Consider the following 13,570-nt stretch of genomic DNA (forward strand, 5'->3'; position numbering starts at 1 on the left):
CTCCACAGATAGATGAGACCCCTTTGTACAAGGATTGGCCCCACAGAGGCTGCAGGGCCTGGGTCTGGTCAGCCCCAGGTGATCCTACACAGAGGCACACAGGCTTTGTAGACCTTCGACCCCGGGGAGCAGACTGGAGGGGTGCCGCAGCCAAGACCAAAGGGCCTAAAATCCCCACCCAGGATTCTCACTGCGGTCCCTGCAACAGGGCTCTGCTTACACGGGCCCAGGACCAGACCCACCCCCGACGCCACCCCTCCTGGAGCACAGCCTGGAGCCTGGGGGCCCCAGAATGCCCTCTCCCTGAGCCCTCTGTCCTCCGGTTTCAACTCCATCTCACTGAGCTCCAGCTCCTGGACATTCCTCTCCGGACCCCCTCTGAGCTCCCACTTCTTTGAGGAAAGGGTGGAGGGACTCTTCCCCTGTCTCCAGGTCTACCTCCCACTGAGCCTCGGAGGGTGTCTCCGGAGGGGCTTGTGAGTAGAATGGAACCCCAGGCCTCCTACCAGCAGGTGCATGCTCCTTCCTCCCCTGCAGGCCAGCTGTTCTCTGAAGGCAGGGACCCTCCCAGCTCCTCCCTGGGTCCCAGGGCTCAGGGCAGATAGATGCTCTTCAAAGGAACAAATAAAGAGGTGATGCTGCTGCAAGACCCACACCGGCCAGGATGCCACCCTTGTTACATAGAACACTCATCACCCAACAGGGCTAATATCGTGCCCCCGGGGCCATTTGAGGGCGGGGGTGGGGGAAGCTCAGAATGATGGATTTAGGGACACCCTGCTGTCTCAGATGTGCATTAGTGAAGAAAGGACTTCAGAACATTCTTGTCCTAGATACATGGAACACGGCAAGTTGGAGCTGCCAGGCCGTGCCCACCCGCAGTCAGTCGGGGAAAAGAGAAGGGCCCGTCCTTGACAATGACAGTGATGTATGTGCACTCGCTATTTCTGGAAGGTCAGCAAAAACAATTCCATTCTTCATGTAATGGAGAGGACTCTGCTGTTTTGCACAAAGCAACAATAGGTGTTCTGAGGCCGGGACACCAGGAGGTAGTCTCCAGGCTAAGACAGAGGCCAAGCTGACCATGAGGGTGAGCGTCTGATGCTCCTTGAGGAAAACTGTGTCTGTTCCAAGGGCGAAAAGCTCCCCAACGGGAGGGGAACCCCTACATGTTCAGTGACCGTGTGGCCTAGATCAGGAACCGGAGGGAGCCCGTGTGTATGTTCTCTGCAAACTCTTGGTGGCGCTGGTGACCTCATGCCCTCTCTGCTTCCTACTCTGGAAACAATTTCTACCACTGGGTCAAGCATTCCCCGAAGAGACGCAGGTACCCTGGAACATAGGGTAGGCCTCTAAGAAGGGGTTGGTAGATGGTAAGTGCTAACCCAACGGGCAGTGGCTTCCTGGAGCCCACTGTGCCTCGTGACCCCCTCCCTGCCACATCCCACTGGCTGGGTCCAGCTGTGCCCATCAGAGCCTCTGGGCCACAATTCTCGCCTGGAGGCGGAGCAGAATGTCGGTCACACCTTTGGCAGGACCTGTCCCAGGCACTCTCCGGGCCCTGGAGAAGCATCCACGCCCACATGTACACAGAGGCAGGTCAGACGATGCAGACCCTGGGGCTGGGGTGGGTCCTCAGAGAAGACGCCCAAGCTGAGCTGGGCAGCCCAGGGTCAGCTACACAGGCACTCCTCATTCTTCTCATTTCCTAGACCACTTTTTGGTGGACGTGGGGGGCTGGGGTGGGGTATGAGGGTGCTCTCCTGTTCCCCGGCTGGTGCGCATACGGACATCCACACATACGTGATCCATACACCCCGGCATCCTTGTTCTTGGCGTGGCCAAAACGGCAGATGAGAGCCAAGGGTGTTGGGAAGCCAGATGTGGAGAAGGGCAACATCGGAGGGCATCCCAGACTCTGCCCATCCGCCCAGGCTCCGGTCCCCCATTGCTCGAAACATCCCTCATCTGACCAGTGTGTTTGTCCATGCTCTCAAACATTATAATCTAGGCAGTTCTCTGCCCCTGAGAACCATCTTGAGACAAAGCTGAGGGGAAGGCAGAGAAAGCACAGTCTGCAGAGGCCTCACCCAGCTGCGTCTCCCAGAGCACCTGCAGAGCCGCGGACCAGCCAACCCCAACACTTCAAGCCAACCATTCGGATTTGAATGGGACTTCTAGGCAAGAGGGGCTTTGTAGACATCTTCCTTTTTAAATATTGCCCCTCCCCCCTTCCCTGGAGGGCAGCTGAAGTGCTGAGGTGGGGTTTTCTCTCTTTCTTCAAAGGTGCTGGAGAGAGCTTCTTATGAGTTTCTGTCGAAGAAGCAACAGAGTCGCTGGCAATAACTTGTGTTTTTCAGAGCCTCCAGAAAGGTACCTGTCCGGTTCAAAGTGATCACAGCAGTTTTCGAGATCCAGCCCAAATACATAAACCAGCAACTGTCCACTAGAGGGCACAGTTACTTTTCCTTTACCTCCGGGAGGCAGGGAGCATCTGGCTGGTTAGTTCTATCAGATACAGCAAGGGGCTGTGAAGGGGCAGGCAGGTCCCGGGATCCTGATGAGGACTGGAGGAGAAAGGACTTGTGTATTTGCACGTGACAAAGCCAGAGAGAAGAGAAGCCCCTGTCTTTCTTACCCTTCTCTTTCCCCATCCAACCCATACCCTCGTGCCCGAGGCCTGGTTGGATCCTCTCTCCAGGGGCAGTGAGTGGTGGGCAGGAAGGCCAGTGCAGGGTATCACCTGAAACATGCACATTCCCGGGATTCCAGTAATAAGGTTCCTGACCAGCAGGGCTAAGGGGCCTTGAGTTTAGATCCCTGACATTGAAAAGAAGATATGTGAGTCAGTGCATGTATGGGTGCCCCACGCATTTATGTGAGTGCCCAGCCAGCCAGCCCCCAGCTTCCAGTCCACCCTACAAGTAGCCTTCTGGAAACGCAAGCTGAGGTCTCTAGACGGGCAGGTCTGGGGCCGCAGGGCTCCCTAGGGCTCTGAACCAGGCATACAGGTGCTAACACCCATCAGAGGGAAGTGGCTCACGGGGGCCATCTGTTCCCAGTTTTCTTTGGGGAAAGGAACAGTGAGAAAGTAAGGGGCCTGTCACTCCATGTTCCCCTTCTCCCCAAGAGTCTGCTCTCCTGACCCACGAAATGGGGCTCTGGCTGCTGAAAAGCCTCTCAGTTGGTGTCCCACCCTTGAGGGGTTCAGGTAATCTCACCCCTGCTCAGTTAAGCCATCCACTGGCACCTCTAAGCCTGACTTCCAGATGCCTGCGTACTTTTCCTTCTCAAGCATCTTCTTCCATAAGAAAACGTTAGAAATTTAATATTTTCATCCTGAAAGGTGGTGGGCCTTAGGCGCTAGACCCGCTGCCCAACGTGGAGGCAGCCCTGCTCTGAGTGCATCGTGGAGGCCTGTCTCCACATTACTGTGCCTGTTTGTACGGGCTTCCTATCATTAGCATCACAAATTGCAGCACACTTAGGGGCTCATAGAGTTAATTATCTTACACTTGTGGACAGCAGGAAGCCACCAAGTGTCCACCGGTCTGAAATTAAGGCGTTGGGCAGGCCTGCATTCCCTCTGGAGGCTCTACGAGACACTCAGCTGTCCTGCCTTTTCCAACCCGGAATACCCAGGATGTTATCCCTAGTTCAAGGTCAGCTAATTGACAGGCTTAACTCCACCTGCCACCTTAACTCCCCTTTGCCATGTAAGATAACACATCCACTGGCTTTGAGGATTGGGACACGGACATCTCAAGGGGCATCATTGTTCCTACCTGACTGGTCAAAGCTCAACAAGGTCTGTTACACACACATAGGCTGAGTTCCCATTATGTGTCAGATGCTTTGTCTCTGGGAACACATCAGGGAGCTAAGCCAGGCACACCCTTACTCTCAGGAATGTGTTTTGGGATGATCCCCAAGTAAAGGTACAGTTACATCTGGGGGAAGGGAGAAGAGCCAAGGGTCAAGACTCCTGCGGGAGTCAGGCTGGGTCTGGGCTGTGGGGCAGTGGCTCCCTGGAGAAGTGACATTCAAGCCTCCCTCTGGAGGAGCCTGAGGTGGGGAGCAGGGCTCAAGGACAGGCCCAGGAAACAGCCATGCTGAGCCCTGTCTCTGCTAGACCTCCAGCCCCAGCACCTTCACTCGAGTTCTGTTCTGTTCTGTGCCGTCCGACTCTGTCCCACATCTGCTGACACGAAACTGGCATTCTGTGTCCACCCCTCCACCTTCCCCACCATGAGGGCACCCCAAGTTCTCCATGAGCCGCGGCTGAAGCACTGTGGCCACTGCCTCTGTCCTCCCTGCCTGCCTGATTTCCTCTGGGCTGGCTCACTCCAGCTCGGCCTGGTCTAGGCCACAGCCAGCCCACTGCTGCACTTTGCGCCTGTCCCAGCTCTGGTCTTGACAGGCACTTCTCCTGGTTCTTGAGTTGAATTTTCATGGACTCTGCATTTAATTTCATGTCTGCCAATGAATAATTTTGAGAACTATATTAATTTCTGAGTACAGTTTTGTGCAAAGCCATTGCAAACCTCAAAATCTGGTTTCTAATTTTCATTTTAAAATACTCTGTCACTGGAAAATGGTCTCTTCCTCTCTGAGTCAATCATCACTTAGGGCGTTCAATTAGATTTCTTGTGACCAAGGGGCACCTGGGTGGCTCAGTTGGTTAAGCGGCTGAATTCAGCTCAGGTCACGATCTCGCGGTTCGTGGGTTTGAGCCCCACGTCGGGCTCTGTGCCGACACCTCAGGGCCTGGAGCCTGCTTCAGATGCCGTGTGTCCTTCTCTCTCCCTCCCCCACTAGTGCTCTGCCTCTCTTTTCAAAAATAAATGAACATTAAAAAAATTTTTTTAAACATTTACTGGTCACCAAGATGTATTTGGTTTTACTTTGGTTGAACAGATAATTGACTCTATCTTTATTGCTGTTTGGCTTGAGAGTGTTGTCCATGTGACTTCTGTTTTGGAACTTCTTCAGATTGCGGGGGTGGGAGTGGCACAAGGGCCACTCCCCCAGGTATCACTCAGCCGGAAGGTGAACCGTCCACCCCCCCGCACCGAGGATCCTTTTGTCCCTACCCTGAGAGGAGCTCCCTGCGCAGCCACTCCAGACTGGGATGTCATTTGAGGGCAGTGGAGGTGGGAGTGTGGAGGTCGCCTCCACGGGGCCCCCTCAGGGAGAAGAATGGCAGCCACTCCAGGCTGGTGCCCGTTGATGCCACAGGAAGTCCCTGGCAGGAAGAGGGTGCTCCCTGGGAGCCGGCAGCAGAGGGTCTGCTCTGCAGGAAGAGGCTTCACTGGGGCAGTGGCAGGAGCAGAATGCCCGGGTGACCTCAGAGGACCTGTGCTGAGCACCTTACCCCTTTCAGGCAGACCCGAGGCACCCCTGACCCGCTCGTGGTTTTACTGCCATCAACGCCACACCAGCTGACTTGTCATCATGTGGTTATACATTATCAGCTCTCAAATGGACAGCTAACGTCACTTTTAAGCTACTGTAAACCAATTATTGAGGTAATGAGCTGTTTGCACTTTTTTCTACATTCTTCAGTCTTACCATTGACTAGAAACTCTTCCTGAATGAACCATTCTGTTGACTCAGAATAACAACTTTTGATTATCAATAGAAAACATGGCACCACGGCCCCACCACTCCCCTGGCATATATCCTGATATAATTACGGCACCATTTCTGAATAAATCATTATTTATTATCCACATGGCTATGTGCAAATATTATTGCACCTGGATATCCTCTAGTTATATTCTTTTTTGAATAGTATTTTGTTTTTCCCGCCTTTAATAATCACTTTGCTTTTCACTGGCTTAAATCTCTCACTAACTCACCTCAGATCTCTTCAGTTAGACCAGCACTGCCCCTCCCTGCAAGCACAGATCGCTCTCCTTTCCTGCCCCGGAGCCACCCTCGTGGAATTAGAATAGTCCCCCTCTAGGCTGCGATCCGGGTGTATCAGCCTAGCAGGGTTCTCTGGGCTTAGCTGCACTAAATCTGGATCTCGTTTCTTCCTATTTTCCCCTATTTCTTCTTCCTCTGTTTCGTGGACGGCACTCTCAAATGGTCTCTGGCAAGAGGGTTCAGTTGCGGACACTCAGCCTGCAACGGCTCAGCCGCCCCCTCTGCATCCGCTGTACAGGCTGACACAGACAATACAGGGGGCAAGCATGCTGCCTCTCCGTCTCCAAGGATAAATCTACGTGGCATTTCACAAAAATGAATAACGGAAGGAGGGAACTTGCCAGAGAAAAAGAACATGGAGCAAAGACAGGAAATGCAGCAGTGCAGAAAGAAAGTTCAGGTGGAGTGGAAAGGGGTCACGGAGCACAGCTGGCCGTGGGGCTGTGGGTGTTTTCCTGCCGGAAGGACTAGCACCCAAAGGATCTGGGTAAAGGCAACTCACCCGTGTAAATGACAAAAGTGGCTTGGGCACAACGATGCCAACGTTGCAGGGGATGTGATGCCAGCAAAAGCCTTCACTCGAGAGGAAGTGTCGGAGGAAAAGGATTCAGTGACACCTGTCAGAGATGGCACGGGAGGCCCTATTCAGGGCCACTGACGGACTTAGCGGGACCACCGCAGTGGCAGTTTACAGGGGGAGAGATGGGGCTCGGCTGCAGATACATCCAGGGAGCAGGCAAGGCCAGCGGGTGGAGAGTTACCCGTAGGAAACAGCAGCTGGCGGTGGTTCTGACTAAATGGACCAAGCAGGATTCTTGCTGAGGACAGGACAAGGTGCTTAGACATCACCTGGGTAGGGGGCTGAATGAGGGGGGTGACCAGATATCCAAGGTGACCACAAATCAAGGATGAGAGGGTCTGGTTAAACCAACTTTAGCAGAGTTCTTGCTAAAACTGCGCTTTCCAAGGAAAGGCACAGATGGGCCCAGAAGATTCAGGAGCCTAACTAAAGAGTCTAGTCAAGCAAAGAATCTTTGTCAGGACTCTTGGAGATATTTCACAACATTGAAAGCAAAGGATAAAGTGTTGGACGTGGATACAAACTTTGAAAAGAATATGACAATCCTCCAAGGTGTAGAAAAGACGCCTACCGCATACATTAAATTATATGAGAAGCCAAGCACTGTTCCAACTACTAATTAAGCTTTGAAAAATGAAATAAAATAATGTAACGTGCAATGTTTCTAATTTAAAATTACAATATGCTCAATAAATATTACTTTTACTATTCTTTTCATTTTTAATACATTTATAACTGAGAGTAAGAGTTCTCAATGTTTTGACAAGAAAAATGTTTAATGGCCACAAACAATCTTAATTTCTCCCAGTGATTATCAAGATCGCTTTGCTGGCCTCAGGCTGCACAGTCATTTTTTTCATACCCCACACTACAGCAAAAAAGTAAGACAACTCTGTGTGTGTATTTAAAAGATAACAATTTTGAGGAAAGGGCCGTATCGTGATACTCACACAGACACACAAAAAAAGGAGCATGCAATAAAGGTTTCATTCTTATGATCAATGAAGGAAACAAGCAGACAGCAATTGCTTCAAATCAACATGGTAGAATTAAGAGTTTTCTACCATCTCCCCCCAAAGAACATCAACTTAGAGAATCACCGTGGGACAAATGAGCCTTATGGAAATCCAGGCTTCCCGTGGAGAAGTTCCAGACACTATTGGAGCCAAACTATTAAAAAATAGCTATAGCTACAATAACTCATTAATGTATACACTGTGTTGCAAGAGGTAAAGTATGACATCAAAAGCATGAACTCTGTGTGGAGGGGACTGAAAGGACAGAGCTTTTTTAAAATAAAATCAAAGTTATCACTATAAAATAGACTGCTACATCTATAAGATGTTTTACATAAGTTCCATGGTAGCCACAAAGCAAACAGCTACAGAACACGCATAAGTGATAAAGAGAAGGAAATCAGGGGCGCCTGGGTGGCTCGGTCGGTTAAGCGTCCGACTTCGGCTCAGGTCACGATCTCGCGGTCCGCGAGTTCGAGCCCCGCGTCGGGCTCTGGGCTGATGGCCCAGAGCCTGGAGCCTGCTTCCGATTCTGTGTCTCCCTCTCTCTCTGCCCGTCCCCCGTTCATGCTGTGTCTCTCTCTGTCTCAAAAATAAATAAACGTTAAAAAAAAAATTAGAAAAAAAAAAAAGAGAAGGAAATCAAAGCAACCCACTATGGGAAAATCATCAACCGACAAAAGAATACAGCAGCAGAAGAACAAAAGAACAAGGACAGTACAAAACAACCACCAAAAAAATTAATAAATGCCTATAAATGATAACTGTAAAAATTTTTTTTTGTTTATTTATCCTGAGAGAAGGATAGCATGAGTGGGGGAAGGGCAGAGGGAGAGGGAGACAGAGAATCCCAAGCAGACTCACTGCCAGCACAGAGCCCGACGCGGGACTTGAACTCACAAAACCAAATTAGACTTTAGGTCAAAACCCTTAACAAGAAGCAAAGAAGTTTACGGTATAACGATAAAAAGGTCAATTCTTTAAAAGGATAAAATAATGTAAGTATGTATGCACTCAACATAATTCATACACCAAAATGGCATATTTTGGGGTGGTATGTTCTGCCCCCCTTCAAGTGAGCAACATAAAAGTAACTCATCACGAACAAATGCATCACATCACAAAGTATTTGATACTATATTCTGTCATGACAATAGAAGAGCAGGACATCCCAGCTCAAGCAGAAGGAGTGAATTTGCCCTCTTTCCCCCTTTTTGTTCTATTCACACCATCAGTGGCTTCCATGAGGCCAGTCCACACTGGGGAGGATGATCTTCTTCCCCCAATCTAATGCTTCAAATGCTAGTCACTTCCAGAAACACCCTCCCTGCCACACCAAGAGATAATTTTTTGCCAGCAATCTGGGCATCGTTGGCCCACATAAAATTATCCATTACACCCTCCCTGGCTCTGCACCCCCAGAACCTAACACACTGCCTGGGCATATGAGATGCTCAGCAAGTATTTCCGAACGATTTCTGAATGGCTGACATGTGCGAGCCGCTTCCGAGGCTTACGCCACAATGCCTTCTGCTGTGCTCCCATTAGAGCCACCATTTGGAAGGCAGGTGGCAATAAACGTTTGGACTTGACCACCAGATGGGTCACATGCCCACAATAAAATATCCTGTCAGAAGAGACTTCTGGCCCATCCTTATGAGGAGCGGGTGGGACCCGTGCCTCATTTCCAGGGAGACTCATCTCCCCACACAAGCACATGCTCCTGCCTCTCTAGAGCCACAGACCTGGCTGCATCCCGTGCCCTGAGAGGACCTGTGCACTCACTCCCAGAAGGACACCTGGCAGATGGGATGCCCCCAGACTTACAATTGTCTGTTGACATTTCTGGGACATCACTGGGAAGTTTCTCAGGGCGGCTCCTAGCCAGGGCTCCAAGCAGGTTCAGAACCTTCGCATAGATAAGATTTCCCTGGGAGATTATCTTGCACGTGTAAGCAGCCACTGGCCACACCATCACCAGCCAACAACCTTTCTATCACCTTATAATCCACCAGTTTGGAAAAGCCCAGCGTCCAGAACCCATGAAATCCAGCAGAACTGGCACACAGTGGTGACTCCATCGAGAGCCTGTGGCTTCTCACATGCAAAGATGCTCAGGCTACCGTCAGTGGACAACAGGAGAGACCTCACTCCCACTAACCCTTCACCGCAGCCCTGCAAGGGACTCACTCCCACCGACCCTGCACCGCAGCCCTGCAAAGAACACAGCACACGTTAAGTAATTCCACCTAAAAGCCACCCCACGAGGAGGGCATTCTTCTGCCTTTGTGTGGGTGAGAAGAGCCAGGTTCAGAGGAGGTGGCAAAATGCCCAGCCAGCTGTCCACGGCTGGGACCTAGAGTTCTGCCCACGCTCTGCTGAAATGTGTCCTGTCTTTGCCAGTGTTTGCACCTGTTCCCCTCCTTGTGTTTGTTTCCTGGTCAGACTTGACCAGTCAGGAGGTCTATTAATCAGCATAGTTTTCATCATTCCTAACGTCAGCTCATGTCACTTGGCTAGCACAAGGGAGAGAAATGTGGGGTCTTTTATCCAGAAGAGCCCCAGAGTTCTGAGGGTGAAAACAGCCGTGCTCGGCTGGTGTTTGCTGTGTACTTCGGCTCCCTGTTTACTGTCCTCAGCCTGTAACGTGCATATAATATTTGTACATTGTGTTCTTATGCATCTTATCACAGGGGAAACAGAGAGAAATTTATAACTTCCAAAATTCTTTCATTTCATGAGCATTTGCCTCCCAGTCTGGCAGAGAATGAACAAGAGGACCTTCACCTTGGCCTAAGATGAAATAGGTCTGAGGCTTCCCGATGTCCCCCATCCGGCCCCTGGAAGGCTGTGCCCAAGGCCATCTCTACATCAAAGCCTGATGGCCCTCGCCTACATTGCAGGCTTCCTCAAGCAGAGCTGTAAACTGGTTTACTCAATGGAATGGAATGGTTCTCTTGTGGGTCTCTCCCGTAGTTCAGCAGAACAACCACAACGGCAGAGTCGAGAAGTGAGGGGGAGGCAGAGGAGGGGCATGTGAAATGCATTCAGAGGCACATCTTGCCTGGCCCAGCTGGGTCTCCCCTGTGCAGCTCTGTGTGTCTGCAAATGACGCATGACCCTTTTCTGTCCACAGGACCAGCAGTCCTCTGCCCTTGTCAGTCCAGCCATCTGCTTTCCAGCCACAGGCAGGCTTCAGGCCCACAGGGGATGGAGAGATGAGGCTGGGAGCTGAGATCAACACGTGTCTATTCAGTGCACACCCGCCAGCTCTCTGGTCCATCTTTGCCTCGGGGAAATGTTTCCTTGTTAGCTAGGACTAAGCTATGAAGCAGGAGATTGCCTGGACTTGGGGGAATCGGAGCAACATAGGGACCATTGCTGGATGCTCGTTGCACCCCTGCCTGGAGCTGAGAGAGTCTGGGACACTGGGCCCCAGGGTGCTGCTTCCTCCTCTCACTGCATGTGGCTCAAAAGAGACACCAGACAGGGGCGCCTGGGTGGCTCAGTCGGTTGAGCGTCCGACTTCGGCTCAGGTCACGATCTCGCGGTTCGTGAGTTCGAGCCCCGCGTTGGGCTCTGGGCTGATGGTTCAGAGCCTGGAGCCTGCTTCCGATTCTGTGTCTCCCTCTCTCTCTGCCCCTCCCCTGTTCATGCTCTGTCTCTCTCTGTCCCAAAAATAAATAAACGTTAAAAAAAATTTTTTTTTTAAATAAACAAATAAATAAATAAATAAATAAATAAAAGAGACACCAGACAAAAGCTTGTGTGGCCCAGGAATGTCCCTGCCTCTACCATTTGTAGGCATCCATGAGGCAATCAACCTAGCCACCAGGAAGTCATTCAGAACTCATGGAGGCCTCTGGAAAGGTCCGCCGTCAGACAAGGGCAGGAATTTGCTCTCCTGAGCAGCTGGTACTGTTAAAACAGACTTTTCTTCTACAGCAAACATTGTAACTGTTGGGGAAACCTGGATAACTGCGCCCAAAATGGAGACAAAGGGAAGGATTTCTTTTTCTGCTCTTACGTCTTCTATTCTAGTGGACTGGGAGTTCTGGCCAGTGCAAAGAGACGTGGAAAAGAAATAAAAGTATAAACAGGAAGGAAGTCATGAAACTAGCCTTATTTGCAAGTGATGTGATTAACCAAAGACAAAACCCTAAGGAATATACCCGAAAAAAAAAAAAAAACTTGAATTTTGCAACATTACAGTATACCAAGCCAATATATAAAAATCAATTGCATTTCTAGACACAAATGCTGAAGAGTTGAAAATAAAATGTAAAATGCCATTTACAGTAATGTCGAAAACATCAAATACTTGTAGATACATTTAACAAAATCTGCGCAAAACCTCTACACTAAAAACTATAAAACAGCCACGAGAGAAATCGAGAGAGAGAGAGATATTTCATGTTTTTGATTAAAGGGTTTATGTTATTAGCACACCGCTTCTCCCAAATTGACTTATTTATTCCATAAAATCCCAATAGAAAACTTCTTTTCCAAATTGGCAAGATAATTTTACAATTCGTAAGGAAGGCAAAGGTATAGGAATCACCAAAGCAATCTTTTTAAAATAACAAAGTCAGGAGACTTACCAAGATTGACTGTAACTGCAGGATTTGTGACAGGCCTGCATCAGCACAATTACAGATGACAGAGCAGTGCAGAGGACAGAAGTCGGCCGACAGATGCCACCAAATGATTCTCGACAAGGCAGCCCAGCCAATTCAGCAGGGAAAATGGCGCCGGGAAAACTGGACCCGCACGAAAAGGTAATGAAGAGGGCCTTGACCCTCCTCCTTCTCCCTTCTTCTCAACTCAAGAGTGAGGAAAAGACTCCGTAACGAAGACGCAAAACGCGCAAAGCATAAAACAGAAGTTCAGCAAATTATAGTACAGCGCAGAAAGGGTGAAAAGAGTGACTTTGCAGAGAAACCTGACGAACACTACCTCCACCCAGGTGATCAAGGTCACCATTAAGAGTGATGAGTATAAAAGGCACCCTTGATGTGATGTGATGAGAATGGTGTTTTACCGTGTGAGCGCCCCAAGAGCCCCCGACCCCAGTGTGATCATGAGAAAGACATCATACGAACCTGTTGAAAGGTATCTCCAAAATACATGGGTACTAATCTTCAAAACTGTCAACATCATAAAAAGAAGAGAAAGCTTGAGAAACTGTCTCAGCCACGAGGAGCCTAATGAGACATGAGGACTAAATGCCATGGGGTATCTTGGCTGGAATCCTACAACAGAAAAATGCCACTTGGTAAGAGCTAAGGGTATCTGAATAAACTATGGAACTTAGTTAATAATTATATATTAATATTTGTTCATTCATTCTGACAAGCGTACCGTACTATTAACGTGTTAATAATAGGGAAACTGCATGTGAAGTCCATGGAAACCTTCTCTGCCCATAATTCTATAAACCTGAAACTATTCTAATATTTAGAAATTAATTTTTTAAAAAACCAAGGACGTGAGGGGAGATTGATAAATTGAACTTTATCGAAGTTAAAATTTACTCATCAAAAATCACCCTCAAGAATACTTCCTAACTCATTCTATAAAACTAACATCGCCCTCATAACCAAAACCAGACAAAACATGACAAGGAAAAACAAAACCAAACAAAACTACAGACTAATATCTCTCATGGACAGAGGTACAAAAATCCTCAACAAAGTATTAGCAAATCAAGTGAAAAAAAGTATGAAAAGAATTATATGTGACAACCAAGTGGAATTTATCCCAGGTATTGCAAGGCTGCAATTGATGTAATCCATCACATCAACAGATTAAAGAAGAAAAATCATATGGTAAAAATCAATAGATGCAGAAAAATCCAACACCCATTCATGATAAAAACTCTCAGTAACCTAGGAATAGTGAGAAAATCCCTCAACTTGATAGAGGCTATATGTATATGAAACCTACAGCTTACATAGTTACTGGCAAGAAACTATAATCTTTCCCACTAGAATCAGGAACAAGGCAAGGATGTCCTTTCTTACTACTCCTTTTTAACTTCATA

Source organism: Panthera onca, chromosome E3 (assembly GCF_046562875.1).
Source record: "Panthera onca isolate mPanOnc1 chromosome E3, mPanOnc1 haplotype 2, whole genome shotgun sequence".
NCBI lineage: Eukaryota > Metazoa > Chordata > Mammalia > Carnivora > Felidae > Panthera > Panthera onca.